Consider the following 22,198-nt stretch of genomic DNA (forward strand, 5'->3'; position numbering starts at 1 on the left):
GCTACACCTACACAGCAGTGTTGTTTCAAAATAAGCTCTTCTAGAACAGCTATTTTGAATCGTCATTCTTCCACTCTACTCTGAGCTGGTTAGGCCCCGGTTGGAGTATTGTGTCCACTCCTGGGCGCCACATTGCAAGAAAGATGTGGAGAAATTGGACAGGGCCCAGAAAAGAGCAAAGAGCATGATCAAAAGTCTAGTGAACATGACCTAAGAAGAAAGGCTAAAAGAATTGGGCTTGTTTAGTTCGGAAAAAAGAAGGTTAAGGGGGCACATGATAGCAGTTTTCAGGTATCTAAAAGGGTGTCATAAGAAGGAGGGAGAAAACTTGCTCTTCTTGGCCTCTAAGGAGAGAACAAGAAGCAATGGGCTTAAACTGAAGCAAGGGAGGTTTGGGTTGGACATTAGGAAAAAGTTCCTAACTGTCAGGGTGGTCAAACACTGGAATAAATTGCCTAGGGTGGTTGTGGAATCTCCCTCTCTGGAGATATATAAGAACAGGTTAGATAAGTGTCTATCAGGGATGGTCTAGACAGGACTTGGTCCTGCCATGAGGGCAGGGGGCTGGACACGATGACCTCTCAAGGTCCCTTCCAGTCCTAGCATTCGGTGATTCTATGATTCTATGACATAACACAGCTACTCAATAAAATGTATTTCGCAATAGCACCCAGCTGTTTCAAAGTAGCATGTCCAGACACAGAGTGCCTATTTTGAAATAGTGCCATTGGCTACCATTATGGCTTATTTTGAAACAATGAGAAATCCTGTGCCACCTTATAGACTAATAGATTTTTTGGAGCATAAGCTTTCATGGGCAAAGACACACTTCCGACAGTGACTTCTGTTGACAGAGTGCTGTAGCATAACCATAGCCTGTGACCTTTTGTGCTGGTTAAACAATATATGACTCGATGAGGCTCACAACCCAATGTGGAGAATGTCACCCCTCTCTCATTACATACAGTGCTTATCTCTATGTGGGATTAACATTCATTTTGCTTCTATCCAGAGAAGCACATCCAAAGGAGAGTGTTTGTCTAAACTACTGGTGGTAAAAATGGGCTGGTAGTGTTAAAAAAACCAGCCTATTTTGTTGAGAGTTCCAGTCATTTTAGCTTTTAATCAGTTTAGAAATGCTGTCAGGACAGCCAGACTACTGAAAAGAAACAGTCATTTACATCTTTTGATCCCATGCAGAATAAAATAGTTCCCACTTGGCAGGATAAGAATGAAAAATTGGGAACAATTATACAAGCACTTTCAAATCAAAATAAACCCTCACATTTTGGACAAACACTTCAGTGGGTGAGGCATGCAGAAATACTTTCTGCTATCCATCCCTAATTTCATTTCCTATCTCATGTTCTGATCCAGGAAACCAGAGCTCCAGCATGAATCATTTTATCACATTCCAGATCTGCAACGAATAAAGCTATTAACTTTTATGGTGTGCTTTAATTTTGCCAAATCTTGCAAATGTCTATTTTTTGTATGTGTTGTCATTGTCAGAAGTAACAGCTGATGGTGTAGAAATATATGCCAGTTACTAATGCAGGAAAAAATAATGGTGCCCTTTACTTACTCTATAATAAGAGCTCATTCCAGTTTAAATTCGGTTAAAAAGTAATTTAATCTGAGCAGGAGATCATGAAGAGTGCTTTATTATTGACTGCTGCAGAAGGGGATGATCTGACTATGTTAACAGGACTATTCAATAAAGGGTTATGAATGAAATTTACTTTATGGGGTTTGTCAGGACTTGATTGTCAATCTCTTGTTAGAGTCAATCTCATTGGAAAAAGTGCTACAGGAAGGAATATTAATAATGGTATAATATGTAAATAAAAGTAACTCCATACAAGAGATTGCCCAGAGAGATGTATTTGTAGCATTAGAATTCCATTAGATAATTTAAAATATATGAAAAAAATCAAGATGTTCTTTGTTTAAAAAGAAAGAAAAAAAGCCCACCCAGCATTGTATTGCATTTGCAGACTGTTAGAATTATTTGAGTTTACAATACTGTACTAATGGCAGTGCTTTTTTGAGCCAGTACTTGCTGGCAAATCAGCAGCCCCCGCCCTGGTATTGACTGGGATTGGAGGGTGGGAAGCCAGCTGAATACTAGCTCCTTTTTTTTTTTTAACCAAAAAGGCACTGACTAATAGCACGCCCAGTTTGTGAGCTCTGGACCCACGAAGTAGATGGACTATGAAAAAATGGTATGTTTACATTATGCAGAAGATCAATAGTCAGGGGTTCGTTTCTGCGCATCTGATAGGGATGCAGAAAATTGAACTACCTGGGGTCAGCAGACAACCCCTGTACTCCTCAATATTGTGGGGAATAAGGGAGGCCGATGGGAGAGTTTCTGACATTGACCTCCCTCTTCGAGGGTGACCAGGTAAGTTGATTATAGCTACACAATTGCCACAGCTACAATTGTGTACCTACAATCAGCTTTAGCCCATAGTGTAGACCTGGTCAAAGTGTGTAGCAGAGACAGGATTAATACATTATCCTGATCAAATTTATTTAGTAACACGGAATTCCTCCAGATGGCTTTCAACAAGTAAGATTTTAACAGCAACCCTTACCAAAATGGCTTAGTAACTTTCTGCTTCATTTTGATAGCTGTCATCTGTTCTTATCAAGGCTCTAGCATAGCTTTTGCTCATTCCATTTAAAGGCAGATGAGTAGTCTATAGCATAGGCAGGAAGATACAACTGAATCAAATGCAATAGTGAGTGTTTGTTACCAAAACTTGTCACACTAGCACTCCTCTGGCTGGCAGTGACTTTTGTAAATAAGGTGGAACCTATTTGTAGACAATGTTCTGTCTCAGATACAACTAGCTGTGGTGCTCATCTGATTTTCTGCTTTCAGAATGTTTTGCTGTGTCGCTAGCTCTGCCCACATCATCCAAAGAAATGGAGAATTGGTGTGGTTAGATGCTGTCACGAAGACCCTGGGAATGAGGTGATCTAAGATGCGAGAGGGAACCAGAAGCTAGAGAAAATTGCTGCCAAACTCACTGATTCTGTTCCATTGGGTGGTACCAATCTGTCACCTGAGGAAACAGAACTAAGTGCCAGGCAGTGCAGAAACAGCAATAAAGGGCTGATAACTAGCATACCACCTGACCATTTCAACCAATGAGCTGGATGTAATTCCTGACACAAAGCCAAAGAGAAGAAAATGGAAATTGTGATGGTAAGAGACTTTTAACAGTGAGACTGGAGAAGAATTTCAGTTTTGTTTTCTGTTGGCTGTTCTTCACTTTCCATTTTGTGTACTTTCTTGTTTTGCATTTGTGTGTGTGTAACCCACACATCTACTGGGTGTTGTTCACTGTCCCATGTAGTGGCACAGAGACCACTTACAGTGCAAAAGAATGAGTCTCCTCTGCAGCCCTAGCTGAGACCCACCTGACTTTTAGCTCAAGCTGCAGTGGCTCCTACTTAAAGCTCCAGAGGTCTCAGATTTGAGTCTACCTCTGGGTAGTTACATGTGCACCTGCCTTATTAAAAAGGGTCATGTGTTTTGGGAAGTTTTGCGGGCAACTGAAGCTTGATAAAAGATGCAGTGCTCAGTGCTGTCCCTCTGGGAGACAGCCCAGTGTGCCTGTTTATTTCCCACCAAGTCAATGTATCAAGAAAGAGAAGAGAATGTTACCTATACCTAAGAGCCTCAGTGTACGGTGGTCATGGCTCCTATCTTGTGTCCCTGGTGGTGCCCCTAAGTCCTTTGGTTTCTGTGTAACTTGTGCCAACAAGAAAGGTGATTAGTCTACCCTGTTAATACGTATCCCTCACCCTGATATGTTTGTAGTTTAGGAGTCTGGATAACCAAACCTATTGGTTTGGTTAACACCCAAGTGGTTTTCATCTGTCAATCACAGAATCATAGAATTCTAGAAGCAGTGGAGGAGGAGATAGCTCTTGCTAGGGGAGAGGGGCATTGGCAGCTGGTTACTTCTCACAGTGGTCAGTGCTCTATCCTTGCTAGTGGTGGTTGGGGACTGTCTTCTGAAGGGGGCAGATGGACTCACCTATTGCCTTGATATGACATCCTGGGAAGTATGCTGCATTCCGGGGTCCCTACTCTGAAACCTCCCCCCATGGTTCTGGAGAACTGTTATGCTACTCTGAATGCCAGAGCTGAAGACTCACCCCTAAGGAGGAGTAGGAGAAACTATGCACCCCCAAGGCAAGGAGGTCTGCAACCAACACTGTGAGAAGGAAATTCAAGGTAGTGGTAGTGTTAACAAACAGGCTGTTTTGTCAACATTTCCAGTTGTTTCGGCCTTCACGTAGTTGTTGGATGGAAGGTCCTTAAATAAACTACGATTAATTTTCCTTTATTCCTGCCCCCTCCTGGGTTCTTTAATCACTTCACTGGCCAGTGATAGATGTGGGAGAGGTTGAGGTTGACTGAATGGGGATTTGTGTTGACTCCCCATTTAAGCTCACAGGTGCAGAACAACATCTGGAAAGATTTAGTAGTATCAGTGGGTGAGATTGAAAACTTGGGTGGTGAAGGAGATCTGCCTCATAATGGCTTGTCATGAGCTTACAATACAGTGTAGTATCAAAACAAAACAGCAGTCATGTAGCACTTTAAAGACTAACAAAATAGTTGATTAGGTGATGAACTTTCATGGGACAGACCCACTTCTTCAGATCATAGCCGTACCAGAACAGACTCAATATGACTATGATCTGAAGAAGTGGGCCTGTCCCATGAAAGCTCATCACCTAATCAACTATTTTGTTAGTCTTTAAAGTGCTACATGACTGTTTTTTTTTTGTTTTGTTTTGTTTTGTCAGAATACAGACTAACACGGCTATCTCTCTGTCACAATACAATGTAGAAGAAAGTAGAGTTTGGGAAGAAAGATAATTTCAGTGATTACCATTTTAGGTTACCATTAGGACATCTTTGGAACTCCAGACAATTGGAGGAGAAAGTCTGGATGGAAGAGAAAAGAGGTCTGCACTTGTTGGGTGGTAGCTGAAACCTGCAGCTCGATGGAGTTGCCAAGGAATAGAGTGTACAGGCAGAAGACAGTGACTCCATAACAACCCACCTTGTTATTTTTATTCCCTTTCAATAGGTCTTTCATTCTGCTTTTTCCCCGCCTTCATCTCCTTGAAAAGTTTTAAGTATTTCTACATCAGCCTGGATAACACAGTACTAAGCTTCATTAACTTGCAAATGGGGGTGGGGGGAAATCACCCTGCCCTGGACACATGCTATTGTAATTCACATCCATGTTGCACAAAGGAGAATTCTTACTTCTGTAATAAATATAACAGAAGTCGTAAATACAGGAGGAAAAGATTAACAGTAAACATTTTGATTATACTTCACCAGACTGATCCTTCACCATCCTCCACTGTGTGCAGCCATTTACACCTGTTCAACGTGCGAATAGCTTGCAGCCAAACCACAGGCCTGGGGTTTTACACCCACTTAGTCCAAATGTAAATGGCTACACACAGTGCAAGACAGTGGGGAATCTGGCTCCATTATAGCTGCGTGAACTGGAGGTTCTAAAACACTGAAATGAAAAAAAAATAGGATCCTCTTTGTGACAAGGTTGTGTTGATAGGTCCCAATCCAAAATTTAGTTACTTCAGTTTGGACACTGGTATAACTCCTTCAGAAGCAATAATGTGCTTGCATTTCTTTGCCTGCAATTGTGTAGAAAAGCCCAAATTACAAGCAGCACTTGATAGGAGGGATGCAAATTGGAACTTCCTGAATCCAGGGGCATCTCACATAGCATGGTTACATTTCTAGCAGAGATGCAGGTGGGTGTTAGCACTGGCACTGTCTTAGAATGAGCAACTTTATGGTACAGCTGGCGTTCCCTCTGAGGCTGCAGTGGTGCTAACTGGAGCCTGTGCCCTGATCCCCCTACCACAGCCCAACCACCTGCCCCAGCTCAGGACTCTCTCCAGTACCTTAAATTCCTCTCAGGCAACATACCCCTGCCCCAACCCCTACCCCAAAGCCTGCACTGCACACTCCCTCCTGCATCTCAATTCTCTGTCCCAGCACTAAGCCACCTGCACCCCAAACTCCTTGTCCCCAGCCCTGCCCCAGAGACAACACTCCCAGCCAGAGTTTGCACTGTCTCCCATACTCCGGTTCCTCAGCCCCAGCTTGGAGCCCCCTCCTGCATCCCAAATCCCTCTCCCCTAGGCTCATCTTAGAATGCCCTCCCCCAGCTGAAGGCCTCATCCCCAGCCAGAGCCCTTACTCTCTCCTGCACCCCAAGTCCCCTGCCCCAAACCAGAAAATATGAGGAAGGATGAGGGAAAGCAAGCAACAGCAGGAGGGGGAATTGAGTGACTGTGTGGGCTGTGGCCTTGGGAAAGGAGCAGGGCAGGGCTGTTTGGTTTTCTGCAATTAAAAATTTGCCAACTCCCAAGCACTGCAAACCCTGTCTAGCAGGATATCCTGCTCCCAGGAGCTTGTGCCTCATAGGGACAGAGTCAGACAATGTATTTAATTGCCAAGTGTTAGTATAACTTAGAACCAAAGGATTAACCATTATTTTAAGAATAAGCCTTTCTTTGGAGGCCTGCAGAAAAGAAAACTTCATAAAACATAAAGCTAATAAAGTGGATGCACAAATTCCCTGAGGATTTGTGTTTTGTCAGAATCCAGAATGTGTTCAGGATAGATAATAAATTTTAAAATAAATCTCTAAAGGTTTCAAAGAAAAGAATCAGTCTATTTATTTAGCAAAGATGGAAATATTAATGAACTTTGCTGCATGGAAGCATTATCTATCATGGATGGTTAGGGCTCATGGTTGCACGACTAAGAGTGATAAATGAGACACAGCTACAAAATAATTGTAAGGTTATGAGTGTCCCTAGAACCTGCATACATGGCTGACAATATTAAATCAATCACAATTTGTTACTAAATAATGTATCAGTGAGATGAACGAGCACAAGTATTTTAAAAAGAAAAATTAGAAGGGCTAGTCTTCCTCTTCCTTTGGCGACAGTGATCCACCTCTTGGAAAAGAGTTATAATATCTGTAATTTCACTAGCTATATTACAAAGATACTAGTATTTAATTCAAATGCAGTTTCTTTTATACATCCTAAGCCTTGGATCTTTTAAGTTTGCATTATATAATTGAAGTTCCCTCAAAGTCCTTCATCCCATGTGGAGACAGTAATAGCTTATCATTCCACTTCCTCCCATCCCACCCTACCCTGCAAAGCTACAGTCAAACAGAGCTAGGCTTGCCAACCCCCCAGGGCTGCCCTGGAGTACCCAGGAATTTAATTAAAGGTTACATCATGTGATGGGACCTCCAAGAATACACCAATCAAACATGGCACCCTAAACATGGTGGCATGCCTAGGAATCGATAATCAAACTTTCCACAGGTGCTGGAGAATGGGGTCAAGCCAGGCAGCATGCCAAGGTAACTGAGACAGTTCCTTGAAGTGAAGCTGTCTACTCTTTGGCTACATCTGCACCAGAAGCATCTGTCTACAGAAGTTACTGCTGGAAGAGATATTCCAGCAAAACTTCTGTTGGTAGATCATGTCTACACATAAAAAGCAGATCGATCTTTTGACCCACTCTGTCAACAACAGGACCCTCCAGAATGTCTACACAGCTTTTTTGTTGACAATTTCAGTTGACAAAACACATTTTGTGTGTAAGTGCTCCATGAATTTTGTTGACAAAACCCTAGTTTTGTTGACAAAACTCTGTAATGTAGACATAGCCTTTGGGATTACTGTCATGTACTGTCAAAACAAAAAAGCAATGAAGTAGCACTTTAAAGACTAATAAAATAATTTATTAGGTGAGCTTTTATGGGACAGACCCATTTCTTCAGACCTTTTCCATACCAGAACAGACTTAATATTTGAGGCACAGACAATCAAAAACAGTAATCAAGGTGGACAAATCAGAAAAAAAAATTATCAAGGTGAGCAAATCAGAGAGTAGAGGGGCAGAAGGAGGGCGGGGAAGCCAAGAATTAGATTAAGCCAAGTATGCATACGAGCTGCTATAGTGAACCAGAAAATTCCAATCTCGGTTCAAACCACGTGTTAATGTGTCGAATTTGAATATGAAACAGAGTTCAGCAGTCTCTCTTTGAAGAATGTTGTGAAAATTCTTCTTCAGTAACAAGCAAACTCTTAAGTCATTAACAGAATGGCCCACTCCATTAAAATGCCGGCTAACAGGTTTGTGGATCAGGAGTGTTTTTATGTCTGTTTTGTGCCCATTAACTCTTTGTCTAAGAGCGTTTGAAGTCTGTCCAATATACAAAGCATCTGGGCATTGTTGGCACATGATGGCATATATGATGTTAGTTGAGGAACATGAGAATGTGTCCGTGATTCTGTGAATAACCTAGTTAGGTCCAGTGATGGTATCTCTCGAAAACACATATGGACAAAGCTGGTAGTGGGCTTTGTTGCAAGGAAAAGTCCCAGGGCTGGTGTTCCTGCGGTATAGACTGTGGCTGTTGGTAAGAAGCATCATTAGGTTGGGAGGTTGTCTGTAGAAGAGAACAGGCCTGTCACTTAGGGCCTTCTGGAGTGTGGCATCCTGATTAAGGCTAGGTTGTAGGTCTTCAATAATTGGTTGCTGTGTTTTTGAGGAACGTCCACCTTAATTACTGTTTTTGGTTCTGTGTGTCTTAAATATTGAGTCTGTTCTGGTCTGGCTATGGTCTGAAGAAGTGGGTCTGTCCCACAAAAGCTCACCTAGTAAATTATTTTGTTAGTCTTTAAAGTGCTACTTGACTGCTTTTTTATTTTGATAGTATATAGACTAGCACAGCTTTCTCTCTGTTACTATTGTCATGTACTGAGTATTCTTAAAGCCTATATTACCTGTTCTGGCCATGCATCAAAGTGGGCTTTACACATGAAAGCTAACTAACTACGTATATAATTAAATAGTTAGTCTTGAAGGTGCTACAGGACTGCTCGTTTTTGTGATGCTACAGACTAACACAGCTACACAAATGAGGCTATGGTTACACATCACTCTGTCAACAGAAGTCATTATCAGGAGAGTTTTCCCAACAAAGCTTCTTTCGACAGAGTGCGGCCACACACAAAAGCCAATCGGGAAAGCACTCTGCTCTATCAATAAACCAGCCAGACTGCTCTGCTGCTCTCTCAACAAACCAGGCCCCTGGAAGCACAGCAGACATGGCTGCCCATTTCTGTGGGTGCCCTGTGTGGCAAGAGAAGGCCCTTCCCAGAGAGGCCACACAGCTTTTTTGTTGACAGAATCTGTTGACAGCAGAGTTATGCCTCAAAGCTTTGAGGCAGAATGATGCCAGCAAAAATTCTGTGTTTTGTCCAGATAATGGTGACAAAATGCATTATGTGTGTGCATGCTCCACGAGTTTTGTTGACAAAACCGGGGTTTTGCCAGCAAAACTTGCTAGTGTACCCATAGCCTGAGACTTTGCAAATTTTCACATGTTCTTTAAGAAACACAGTTTGTGCCCATCTCTGAAGCAGGCTAACTGGCTAATCTGCCTGCAAACCAGAGGGGAATCTGCTTGCTCATGAGAGTATTGGTTTTCCCTCTATCTAATCTTGATGTAAGGCTCACTGAAGTACAGTTGCTTATAGCTTCTAGGTAACGTGCTCTATCTTACACTCTTTCAAGTGCATGTTACTGCTGTTGGAGCTACAGGACTCCCAGTCCCTGGGGAATCAAGCCTTCAGTAAGTTCAGTGGCTACTAATGCAGCCTGTCAGCAATCAGTTCAACAGGTGGACCTGAATTACAATGTTGAGCCCAGTCTGTCCTAACGTACTGGAGATGGAAAAGGAGCCAAGCCAAGCTGAGGGAGTTGAAAGAAGCATCTTACACACACTCACAAACATTTAGTCATTTCCTGGCTCGAAGATGAGCTGGGATAAGGAAAGACAGAGGCAGCCATGTGAGGTTGAAGTCGGTAAGTTTCATCCTGCAGGGAATGAATATAAAAAGCTGTTGAAAGGACATTGGAAGAAGGTTGACAGCATGTTCCATTTTCTATCTTGTGCCACTTTTGTGAGTAAGCAGTTCACTCAGGGCCCTGGGTAGATATTCTCCAGTCCCCCTCAATCATAGTTTAGTTTACTTACTACTGACTACAGCCTGATTTTTAATAAAGATGTTTGTCAACGGCATTTTCTGTTGTCATGGTCCAAGTTTTGTAGTGCAGTAAACTCTTTTTTATCATGCGTTTGAATAACTGGCACACTAAAAATAACTGGCATAATGCACAACTGAAGATGTGGGCAGCGGGCACTGGGCAGGAGTCATGGCTGGGGTTTGTGAATTATGGAGCAACGCCCCACCCCTTGAGGCTGGCTCACCCTGTGTACCTCTGTGCTGCCTGCATGTGCACCCAGCAGGCTCCTCTGCTGTCCTGACCCTTGTCCACTGCCCAGAGCAGCTCCCTGCATGCCGCAAGCCACCCGTCGCCATATTCACGCAGCTTCATGTTGTCCCCACCAACAAGGTAGGGGCAGAGGTTGAGCATGTGGTGGCACTGGAGTGCGTGTGGGGCCTGAAATTTGTTATGGGGAGCACTGACCCCCACCTGTGCCTCTCTATTAACCAGAATATTTGCATATCCATCAACCTCCCCATCCCAGGGCTCCCGGATATGAAAAAGTTTATTGTAATGTTCTTTAAATCTGCTTGACAATTGCAGCCTCACTCTGGCATGCCAAAATAGTTATTTTTTATGCATTCTTTGTGTAGTAGTTGTGGCCCCATGATATGCTTTAAAATGATGCTGCACCAACTCCATAGCACTTAGCTTGAGTCACTTTGGAGACAGAGAACACAAATAGTTCACAGATGAGCTCAGGGAAACTTTCACCCTTCGTTTGTCATTAGTAGTCGTGGAGAGGAAGACCTGTTTTGTTTGTTACCAACTCTAAACACAACTTCTTTTCCCTGCTACTTTGACACAGTGGGAGTCAGGAACCTGAACTTCCCATTTCATGAACTCATAGTAAACTGAATTTTCCTTGCCTGTTTCATTCACACAGACACAATACATTTGAAATTGCAGGCATTCAGGCGAGAAAATGAAGAAATAAAAACACAAGAGACAAGGGAAAAAGATCATATTATCAGTTCAGGGACTCTGATGCAGTTTATTACCTTCTGCTACTGCTGCTGAGGTAGTAGCCTCGTTATGCTTTGCATCATTGACACAGGGAGATGACACAAAAGCACACTGCTGGCCAATTTACAAAATGGAATGTATTACAGGTTGTATATTGAGGGTAGCTGGTGGGGAATAACCTGAACAGAACAAATTGTTACAGCACACCTTTTTGAAGGGTTGTGAGGAGCAGGATAGGATACAAACATATATGGGTGGTGGGAGGAAGAGGAAAAGTCACCTTCTGCTTTCCCGTTTCCAAGAAAAAGAAATCCTGCTCTGTAATATTTGCCAGAGAAGTGAAGCAAGTGGCAGCACAGCTCTGTATTTCAAATTGGTGGAGACCAGTTTAAAAGAATTTCAGACCAGTTTGCCAGATTGCATTTTCAGATAGTCAACTACCACCAGCAGGTCATTTGTCTCATATGAGAAGGTGATGCACATATGAATTATGAATGAATGCATTGCTCAGGGCATTTAGAGAGGACACTTGTTATAGCAATCCTTTGAGTATCAAAATAATTGTGGTTCTTGTGTAGGACAGTCATTTTCTCAAGATGCTCCCTAGTCTCCAGCAAAATTTTTGGTTACTAGTCTTTTTTTCCTTATGACTCATTGGGTAACATGCTTAATATAGAGTAGTAATGCTGTTCCATATCAGAGCCACATAAACAGCAAGCTATCAAACTTGTCTGTTTCTACACAGAATGTGTAATTTTAATTTTCACCAGGTTCACTGGGTTGCCTACAATTTCTTTGCAGTTGTCTGGGATAACCTGCTATTCATAGTCCTAAAAATTTGAGCGAAGACCTAGCCACTGCCTTCAGTCTTGCAAACAGTGGATGAGGATCTAGAAATGAAAGCATGTATTTTCTTTCTTTGTATTAGAGACCAACTCCAGAGATGCTTCCTAATGACATATAGGAAGTGAGTTGCATTATGTATTCTAATATATGAAGCATAAACAACAGATTATCCATTGATCAGATATTATATAGCTTCCTGAAATTATCAGTGTTGGAAATAATAGATGGACAAGAGGGGCAGAATGATCTTCTAATGCACAGATAATAATTTGAATTCCCAGTTTTCTATTAGTGGACATTATTCTCCATAAGCCATTTTTGTTAGACATAGTTGAGCAACAAGAGATAAGATGGATAGGATATCACTGCACTGAAGCTGTACCCTGAAGAAAAAGCAGGATAGCTTGGGCTGCATTCCTCTTTTGAAAGGAATCTGCACCTTATTTGCATTTTCAATTTCCCTTATTTGCATACCTCTTTTGAAAGAGGAATGCAAGTGTAGATGCAGCCTCAGATCTGAGGTCTTTGGATGAGGTAGTAAATAACAAGGATGATTCTGGCATGGTCTACATTTAGTTTTGATGGGAACTGGCTTGTTATCAACTTGTTAATGTCTGACTCTGTTCAAATCTTAACTTTAATCCACAAATCTGAATTTCTCATGGGTACTCACAGGGAAGGTACTATGAAAGTAGTAATAGATTCACACTTCACTAGGGTAAGTACTACTGAATTCCTATTTAAACATTTCCTTAGTTCACACTTTCTTTGCATCACAGGCTACAGAACAGGAATGTACAAGAGTCTACTGGAAGGAGCACTTACAGAAAAAAAAAGATAATGATTGTGGAAATGAACCTGAAGAGCATGATCTTGAGCTTTCACATATTGAAAATGCTGTCAATACATATGAAACCAAGAGTGCAGACATCAGCTCGGAAAATGAACAAGCAAGAAAAAAGTAAAAAGGAAAATAGCCTCAAAAAAGCACCTCTGCAAAGTACAGCAAAACCATTGATTGGTAAATTCATTATCAGTTGGGCCTGGGTGGTCATGGAAATTACAAATGAAATTGATGTGTTATCCGTGTGTTGTCAGCACTGAATTACGCGAAGTAATTTTTTTACACTATTTAATGCTAAAGTGGCATATTTTTTTTCCTCTTGGCTCCAAAGAAGGCATCAGAGAATTAAATAAGGAAAAAAGAAGGGTAAGGCTTCTTCTGCACTTTGATTTGTACTGGCAGAGCTGTGTCAATTCAGGAAATGATTATATTACTGGCATAGGTATTCTACTAAGTGGCCTGCAATGAGCAGCTCCAGGTATGGCAATATAACTGTGTTTATAGCTGTATAGCCACTTCCATACAACAGAACTGTATCCATTAGATAGTTCTGCCAGTATAGCTAAGACAAAGGAAAATTTTCCTGGTGGAAGCAAAGCTTAAAATGCCACTGGCTACAACAGAGGGGGTCTTGAACCAAATGATACAAGGAATATAGTCCCAGTGAAAACTTATGGGAAATGGCTCTCTTGCCTTTACAAGGCCACGGAGTGCGTATCTGCCTTTGAACCAGCAACATATCATATTAAGGAGAAAGCAACAAAAAGGAGAGGGGAAATAAACTACCACCTTTCAGGTGTACCACAGCTGGCCTCTGTGGGGTAGATGGTATGAGAACTGGGCTGTGGGTCATGGCTGGGACCTGGGATCAGAAAACTCTTAACTGAGTAGTCATAGGGGTGTCTTTAACTCTCTAAGCCTGGGAGAACATGTGTGTTGTCACAGACATACTTGATGAGAGGTATTTTGAAATAAATTAACAAAATAATTGAAACTGGTGTGATTTTGTGGTACTATTTTGACAAAAATTGCAGCATTTCATAGCATTTTAATATATTGGACACATTTTTCATTTTTTTTTAGCCACAAAATTCTCCCGGGAATAATAAAGGTCCCCCCACCTAAAAAAATAAGACTAAATCCTGATAACTAAGACACACATGTGAGAGGGAGTGAATCAGCTGGAAAGAGTTGAATCTACATCACCCCTCTCCCACGTGAGTACCAGAAGCACTAGACTAGTAAGTATTCTTTCTCTCTGTCACAAGATTTCAGGTCTTGACTTACCCGTGAGAGATTAATAGCTACCCCCAGAACAGCTTGGTGTTTTGGGCAGTTACGTAAGAGAGAGGAAGACCTGATTTCAGGTCTTGGCTTCAGAGTGGGGATTTAAAACTGTGTCTGTAATACCACAGGCAAGCACTCTCATCACTGGGCAAAAGGATATAAAGGGGATTGAACAACTTCTCTGCCGCATACTTTTTAGTTTGATGGGCAGTCACACAGTTCTATTTGAAAAGTGATTTATTAAACCAAAAAGGAAAGGAGGGAGGAAGTTTAAGCAACTAAAATTAGAATATTTTTAATGGCTAACATTTTATCTCATCTAAACAGTGCAACTTGATACTCTGGAATGGAATCATATTGTGCAAAGAGATTACAGATCAATAATTACAAGACAATTTGATTCATCATGGGAAAGCACTCTGAAGTCATATTACTGAGATGGTTTAAAATACTGTACTTACAGGAATAGAGAAGTTAGGAGGTGATATTGAACAGATGGCTTTAGGTCCCACAATGACTTGATAAATCTGATTATAGGCAACTTATTGTTTCAGGGACTAAGACAAAACTCCTGTTTCATCTAAAAGCTGTTTGTTTCTCGTGCATCAATCTTTTTGATTTTCATGGTAATTGATGAATCTTTTGGTCAGTGGAAATGGCCTGTACATCACTGAAACATCAACAGGAAACAGCCCATTTCAGCACTTCAAGTCTGGGAACTGCAGGAGTCTGATATATGGTACGTAAAGAGAGAAAATTAAGAAGCGATGCCAGCTCCCTTCCCCCTTCTTTTCTTTAGACACGATGCATGCTTACAGCTTTTGCTTCATCTCTTTATTTGAGCTAGGGTCTCTCTTCAGCTTTCTGTTTCCAGAACAACCAACAATTATAGTCTGGATTAAAAGGCAACATGTGGCTTTAATTACATGTTTACAACATCAATTAAAGTCAGCAGAAGGCTCACATGTATCTGCAAAGCCAGTTAAAATGTATTTTTAATTTAGAGGATGACAGCAATCAACTACTGCACTAGGCAGAGATCTCCAGGAGGATGCCCATATGCGTTTAAATTAATCTGGCTGCTCATTTTGCTATCTATAACTCTGATTCATAAAGAAGCTACAATGTTTGCATTATTCAACAGTTTCCCCATTTTAAAGACTTCTTTTCTCAGTGAGTAAGTTAGTGGTTTCCAGAAAGAGTTTCTGGTGGTGTGATTTTTCCTTATCCCCATTGGGATGCTTCAGTCTCTCAGTTAGACAATGGACTCAGGTAAAATTGTCATCTCTTCCTTTAAGAGCCGCTCCTTTTAAAAGCTACAGAGGACATACTGGCTCTGTAGTGTGCCCTTGAACATCAGCAAGAACATGAAGGGAAACAAGAAACCAATTCAAGGACTCCCACGCAGCACTGAAGATAAAAGGACTGAAGAGTGCAAGCATCTCACCTGCTGGCCTTTAGACGTACAAGCAGGGGTACTGACAGGTGCCGCAGGCCCTGACCTAATAAATGTGTTAGTCTCTCAGGTGCTAAAGGACTGCTTGTTACTTGAGAAGCTACAGAATAACATGGCTACCTCTCTGAGACTAGGTAAAGGCATTAGGTGGGGCTCTCATAAACAAAGCCATGTGGGTTTACCTCAATTCACATAAGTAGGGCCATCAAACTACCAAGAGGAAGAGAGTGAAGGAAATAGAACAATTTTCACCTAAACAAACAATAAGGAAATAAATCTGCAGGCAGCTTTCTTCACACTCACTGTTGCCTTCCTTGCTACTTCAATAAACATTACTTTGAGTGGTAGGGTGCCCATTTGGATGGGAAAAGACGGTTAAGCCATGTCCTCTCCTCTCCAGCCTGATACTTTTGGTGAGAGTGGGCATTTTTGCAAATGTGCAGACAGGAGGGGGACACACTTTTGGGGCCTCTCAGCAAAGTGGGGGGCCCTGTTCTGCACCCTGGAAGGGGTGGGGCCTTGGGCAAGAATATGGACAGCCAGCCCTCAGCACTCCACAGACCATGGCACGTGCCCCCCAGTGCTTCCAAGAGCACACCATGCAAGGATCCAGCAGTGAATTAAACAATACAGGACTCCAACTGCCACCACTAAGGAGCTACCCCATTTGCCCTGCCACCCCACTGGGTCAGGCCTGGGTGCAGAGGAATGTAAAGGGGCAAGCAGTGCTGGGGGATGTGAGGCTGGGCTGGAGAAAGCAGTGACCCCAGCCCCAAACTAGCCCAAGTGTCTGGAGCCAGCCCCAGATGCTCTCGTATGCATTGGGTCTGCACCACAGTGTCCTCTTCCTTGGGGAAATACAGTCACCCTGCTGATGGGGAGCCTTCAGAAGAATCCATTTCAAAGGTTCACTTACTATCAATGAAAGGGGAAAGAGTCTGGGGTTCTCTGCTTCTAAGGCAATAGTGGAACCAGCAATTTTGGCTTGAGGAGGAGATTATGACAGAAGAGAGGGAATCAGCCAATGTACTGGAAATCTGTGGGTGACTAAAGCCTTAGGTTTAATCATCTGTCGACAGAAGTTACTGTCTACACTAGAAGCATCTGTCGACAGAACCTCTGTTGACAGATTGCTGCTCTGGGCTAGGTCTACACAGCCCGGCTTTCCCGGCAGGTCCATGCTAATGAGCAGACTTGAAATTGCAAATGGCTGCTCATTAGCATGGTCCTGCAGCTCATTAACATAGCCATGCGAGAACTCAGTCTCGGCAGAGGGGGCTGCTGGCAGTAGAGAGGCCATGTGGATGTCTCCCTGCCAGCAAAAAGCCCCTGTGTCGCCAAACCTTTATGCCTAATTCTGTTTGAGTTCTGTGGGAGTAAGGGAATGTTGAAGTTGGGTGCTTATTTCGAAGCTGCCCCCCATCTTCACTGTAAATCTGAAAATCGAAGTTTGTTCACATGGCTGCCATTATGCTAATGAGGTGCTGAATATGCATATCAGCTCCTCAATAGATTGCTTCAAATTGCTTCATTACCATGGCCCTTCCAATGGGACCATGATAGTGTAGCAGCAGCCTGAGTGTGGCAAAGATAAGAGAGTTTGACAACTTCAGCCACTTTGAATCAGAGCTGTACAGCATTAAGAACACGTCATACATCCTGGTTGATGTGGCTCCCTGCCTGGTACACACAATTAGCAAAACCATTTTTGGGGCACTTAGGGTTATAAATAGTGACTGCATCTCACATAGTCTAAGTTGCATGACAACCACTGCTCCAGCATCTCCTTCTTTCTCCATCAAAACCTGGTTCCAGTACTGCTCCCACCTAAAATGCCCTTCAAGTCCTTTCTTGAGTAAACCAATGTACTGCTAGCTAAAGTATCTCATCTGAGATGGTCAGTGTTGGAACAGCCATCCAAACCTTGTCATTTCACACAATTTGTCAATTGGATTTTTAATGACTAGTGAAATTTCTAATGCTTTCTAAGACCACTACCAGGGCTTAAGAGTTCCAAACCCCTTTTACCTCCAATATTTCATTTTAGTCACACATGATCCTGGAAGACTGATGTATTGCAGGCATCATTTAAATGCTGCACATCATTTAACTTAACTTTACTTTGTCTTTATTTCTCAAGGAATTAAGCAGACCTGCTTCAAATTCTTGGTGCCATCTCTTTTTTGCAGCAAAGCTTCTCAACCTGAAAGTCATTCCTCCAATTAGAACAACAACAACAACAACAACAACAACAAAAATCTTACTTTCCCAGTAGGCATAATTGAAACTCTGCAATCAGTTACTGTATCTTCCAAGCACTGACAGCACAGCATATCCTGCAGAAAGTGCTTTCTGTCTCTAAATGAAACTATTTCATGAAAGTCAAAGTAACTATCCAGTGCTGTTTAAGCCATTTAGGTCCTTGCTCTATAACACAGTTGAGTAGAATCTTGAAGAAGAAACGCACATTTCAGTATGGCAGTGGCTACACTGCATTCTGCTTTCACAAATGAGTGAGATCGAAAATCAAATGAAGCAAGAAGTTACATATCTTGCACCTCATTTGCATATTCTTACATGATCATGCTTCCAGAAGAGGCTTTTCTGGAAGCAAAAACAGCCATGTAGACTGGGTTCCTTTGAAAACAACTCCCATTTTCTAAAGAACCCTTCTTCCTCTGTTTCATTAAAAACTGACAATAAGTTGAACACATGAATCAGAGAGGTAGCTGTGTTAGTCTGTATCTTCGAGAACAACAAGAAGTCCTGTGGCACCTGATAGACTAACAGATATTTTTGATCATAAGCTTTCACGGGCAAAGACCAGCTTCATCTGACGTCTTCATGAAGTCTTCTGTTCGAAGAATTCTAATGAAGAATTTCTAAAAAAAAAAAAAAAAAAATTAAATTAAGCGATGATGAATCATTCTTTATAATGCAGCCAGAGCCATGAGTCCTATGATGTATCACAGAGGAAATCCACATTGCATTATGGGAAATGTGGTCTTGCAGAGAATCTCACCCATAAAAGAGAGTGAGAGAAAGAAATATAACTCTTGTATTACAATGTGCCATAGAAATAAAAAAAAAAACTATTCAAAATGAAATGTTTCAAGTCAGTACTAGCACTGAAATATTTCTATTCAAGCTGAAACAGCCAAAATTAAATTTATTCACTGGAAACAATAGAAAAAAACTTTTTGCATGATTAAATATTGTCCATGGAATATTTTGATTTTGGGTGTATATGCTGCCCCTATTTCTGATGCCCCAGAAACCCCTTAGACTTTAGGCTTTAACTGTTAGCTTGTGCAAATATAAAAAAAAATCACACCAGTAATGCAGTCTCTTGCAGTGAATAAGTTGCAGTACTTCCCTACCTTTAGCCCTTTCCCAAGGCTAGAGAGGAACAGAAATCTTCTTGCCTCAGAATTTCAGAACCTACTCAGTACAGCTAACCCAGACCTCTTCCCCAACCTTCCTCTCTGTATCTCATGCCTCTGGGTTAATGGGCTAATTGGTTCATCAGCCTTCCCGGCCCGATCAGCTAATTAGTATGCACATCCTCAAGAAGCCTTCTCTAGGGCACCTTACTGAAGCCTCAGTGATCAGAAAGCTGGCTTTCTGCTTTTTATCTTCTGAGCCTTATGCTTGTGCCTGTTTGTCATTAGGGGTTCCCCCAAATTACTTGGTATCTAAGTTTGGTAGCTCCTCCCTTAGGACTGGCTTCACACAAGCTAAATAGCTCCCTAATAGGGGATAGTGCCCAGAACTGTCACATTGTGGAAATACTTTCCATCAGTTAATCATGTTGACAGAAAATTCCCAGCCAGCTATACTCACTATTATGGCTATTTCAGCCAGATGTATTCAAAAAACTCGCCATTTTCCACAAAAGTTATTAGAAGCACTGTAATCAGAACAAAATCACTCTTTAATCTGATACAGGAGACCACCCTGTCTATAAATTCCAGTGATTTTCTTTCTGTTTCTTTAGCTGCAGCCAAAGTGATCAATTCAATGTGATGCCAGGGTGAAGAAGCTCTTCTGCAAGCCTGCAAATTGTTGATACACTCCGGCACCATACATAGATGCTACATTCCCCTTCTGGAAGGGGAATGCAAATGTGGCTGACCAGAAATGTAAATTAGGTACTGATTTACATATAATGTGCTTCATTTGCATAATGGTGGCCACTTGCTGTTCTGTAACTGCTGTTTTTGGAAAAAAATACTGCAGCATAGATGTGCTTCATTCAAAAAACAAACCCCGTTTTTGAAAGAACCCTTCTTCCTGAAAAATATGAGACAAAATTTTTGAAAGCAGCTCTTCCAGAATGGCAAGTGGCCATCATTATGCAAATGAGGAGATTAATATGCAATTTAGAAGCTCATTTGCATTTTGATCCTCCCCGTTTGCGTGCCCCTTTCAAAAGGCAGATGCCAGTATAGATGTGGCCAAAAATGCATTTTGAGATAGGACTTAGCTATTTTGAAATACAGCATATACACACAATGGCTACGTCTACACTACATTCCTCTTTTGACAGAGGAATGAAAATGAGGGAAATCAAAAATGTAAATGAAGCCATACGTCATTTGCATAATCTCATGATTTGTTTGCATAAACTTGTGTGATCTCTTTTTCGAAAGAGTTTTTTTTTTTTAGAAAATAAATCAGTCTAGACAGAGTTCTTTGAAAAAAAAACAAAACACCTTTTCTAAAAGAATCTTTTTTTTTTTTTTTGAAAAATAGAAGAGGTGTAGAGACTAACCTGGCTACTTCTCTGAGATAAATTTGAATGTAAGGCAGTTAGCTTGATATTAATATGTCAGTGTCTTCACTGTAAATACCATTAGCTGTAAATACCATGAGAACAATCTGGGTGTAGTGTCAAACTTGAATTTAAAAGTTCATATGAAGGCCAGTGTAGAAGCGTCACTTCTTAAAATTGAATGTATTAGCCTCCAGAGGTCTCCTATATGTAACCTACAATGCCCCTCAGTGCTCCCTTTTGGCTGCTGATCTCCAGGTGCTCAGAAATTATGTAACAGGAAGCCCACGAATTTGAATTCGGCACTAGGGAGCCTGTGGCGGTGGGGTCATGCTTGTATGAGAGTTAGAAACAGAGCTGACCTAATAGCAAAGAAAGAAGTTTTCAATCTTTTCTCTCTTTGCTATCAGCTCAGCTGTGGGAATGTTGCTTGTATGACAGGCTGAGAAACTTCTTTCTTCCTTTGCAGACTCTTTGCAGAGTTCAGCTCTGGTTCTGTCTCTGCCTCCGCTAGCTGAGCACTTGGTTTTTTTTCTTTTTTTCCTGCACTGGCACCAGCTCCTGCCCCACTGCACCACATGGCAGCTAGGCTGTTGGGGGTGGTCATGCTAGTATGAGAGGCCGACAAACTTCTTTTTTTTGCGCTGTGCATTTGTGCAGCCCCTCCCCACATGCCACGCAGTTGGGATCTTTCCCGTGCACAGCCACATCACATGGCTTGCCCCGACTCTATAAAAGGATGTGCCTGCTGCTCAGTGCGGACAATACTGCCACGCAGCACCATGTCAGGTAGGAAAGATTTCTGGGGGCTTGCTCCCTCCTCTTGGGCAGTCTCCCCCAGGATTTTCGAATTGTGGTGCATTGCAGACACCATGGGGATCCCTTCAACTGCCTCTGCAGCCACAGACCCCTGATCCCCCAACACCTTAAATATAAATTCAGGGTCTCGCTGCTGCCGAGCATGGGACGGGGGAAGTATCACCTGGAGGCTAAGATTTTCAGGGGCAGGGGCACATTCCAACCGGCTCTGCAGCCACAGACCACAGACCCCCTCCACCCTCACCCCTGCCAAAAACATTTTAGGGGGCTTGCTGCCCATTGCAGACCTCTGCTGTTTTTTTGCAAAATCTTTAATATTTCAATTATAAATTCTTTTTTCTAACCCTTCCGATTCACTTTCTTCATGCTTTGCCCCCCCCCAAAAACACAGGGAACAGTGGGTGGAGGGCCAGATCAGATTCCTATTTCCGTTATAAGTTCAGTGTTAGAGATTTCACTGCCATCATGTTTTGGAAAGACAATGTAGCAATTTTATATGGAAATATACCTGTGTCGTAGAACTGGAAGGGACCTCAAAAACTCATTCAGTACAGTCCCCTGCACTCACAACATTCGACTTCTCCCCAGTGCCCAATATTTTTGGGGACTTGCTGCTGCGGGGGGAAGTCTCCCCTGGTGGCTCAGATTTTCAGGGGCTTGCTGCCATTTCCTGAGTTGGCACTTTCTGTGTAGTGTGGAGGGAAGACAAATCTTTTTTCCTAGTCTTTTCTACTCTCTTTCTTCTAACTTTGTACCCTTCAAGCCAGGAAGAGTAGGAGGAGGGCCAGCTGAGAAAACAGACCGTGCAAGAAGCTGTATAATGAACTGGGAAGCCAAATACCCTCCCCTCAGCAACTCTGTTTTTTCTAAAACTTTGCTATCACGCTTTTCATTGTCCCTGTGTTATTTTCAGGTATCAGATTCAATCAAGGGAGGGAGCACAGTCAGTGGGTGGCCAGTTGAGAAGACACACACCTGCTGATTTTTGTAAAATCCTGGATAATTCAGTTACAGAATAAAAATTTC

This window comes from Carettochelys insculpta, chromosome 1 (genome assembly GCF_033958435.1).
Source record: "Carettochelys insculpta isolate YL-2023 chromosome 1, ASM3395843v1, whole genome shotgun sequence".
NCBI classification, from domain to species: Eukaryota; Metazoa; Chordata; order Testudines; family Carettochelyidae; genus Carettochelys; species Carettochelys insculpta.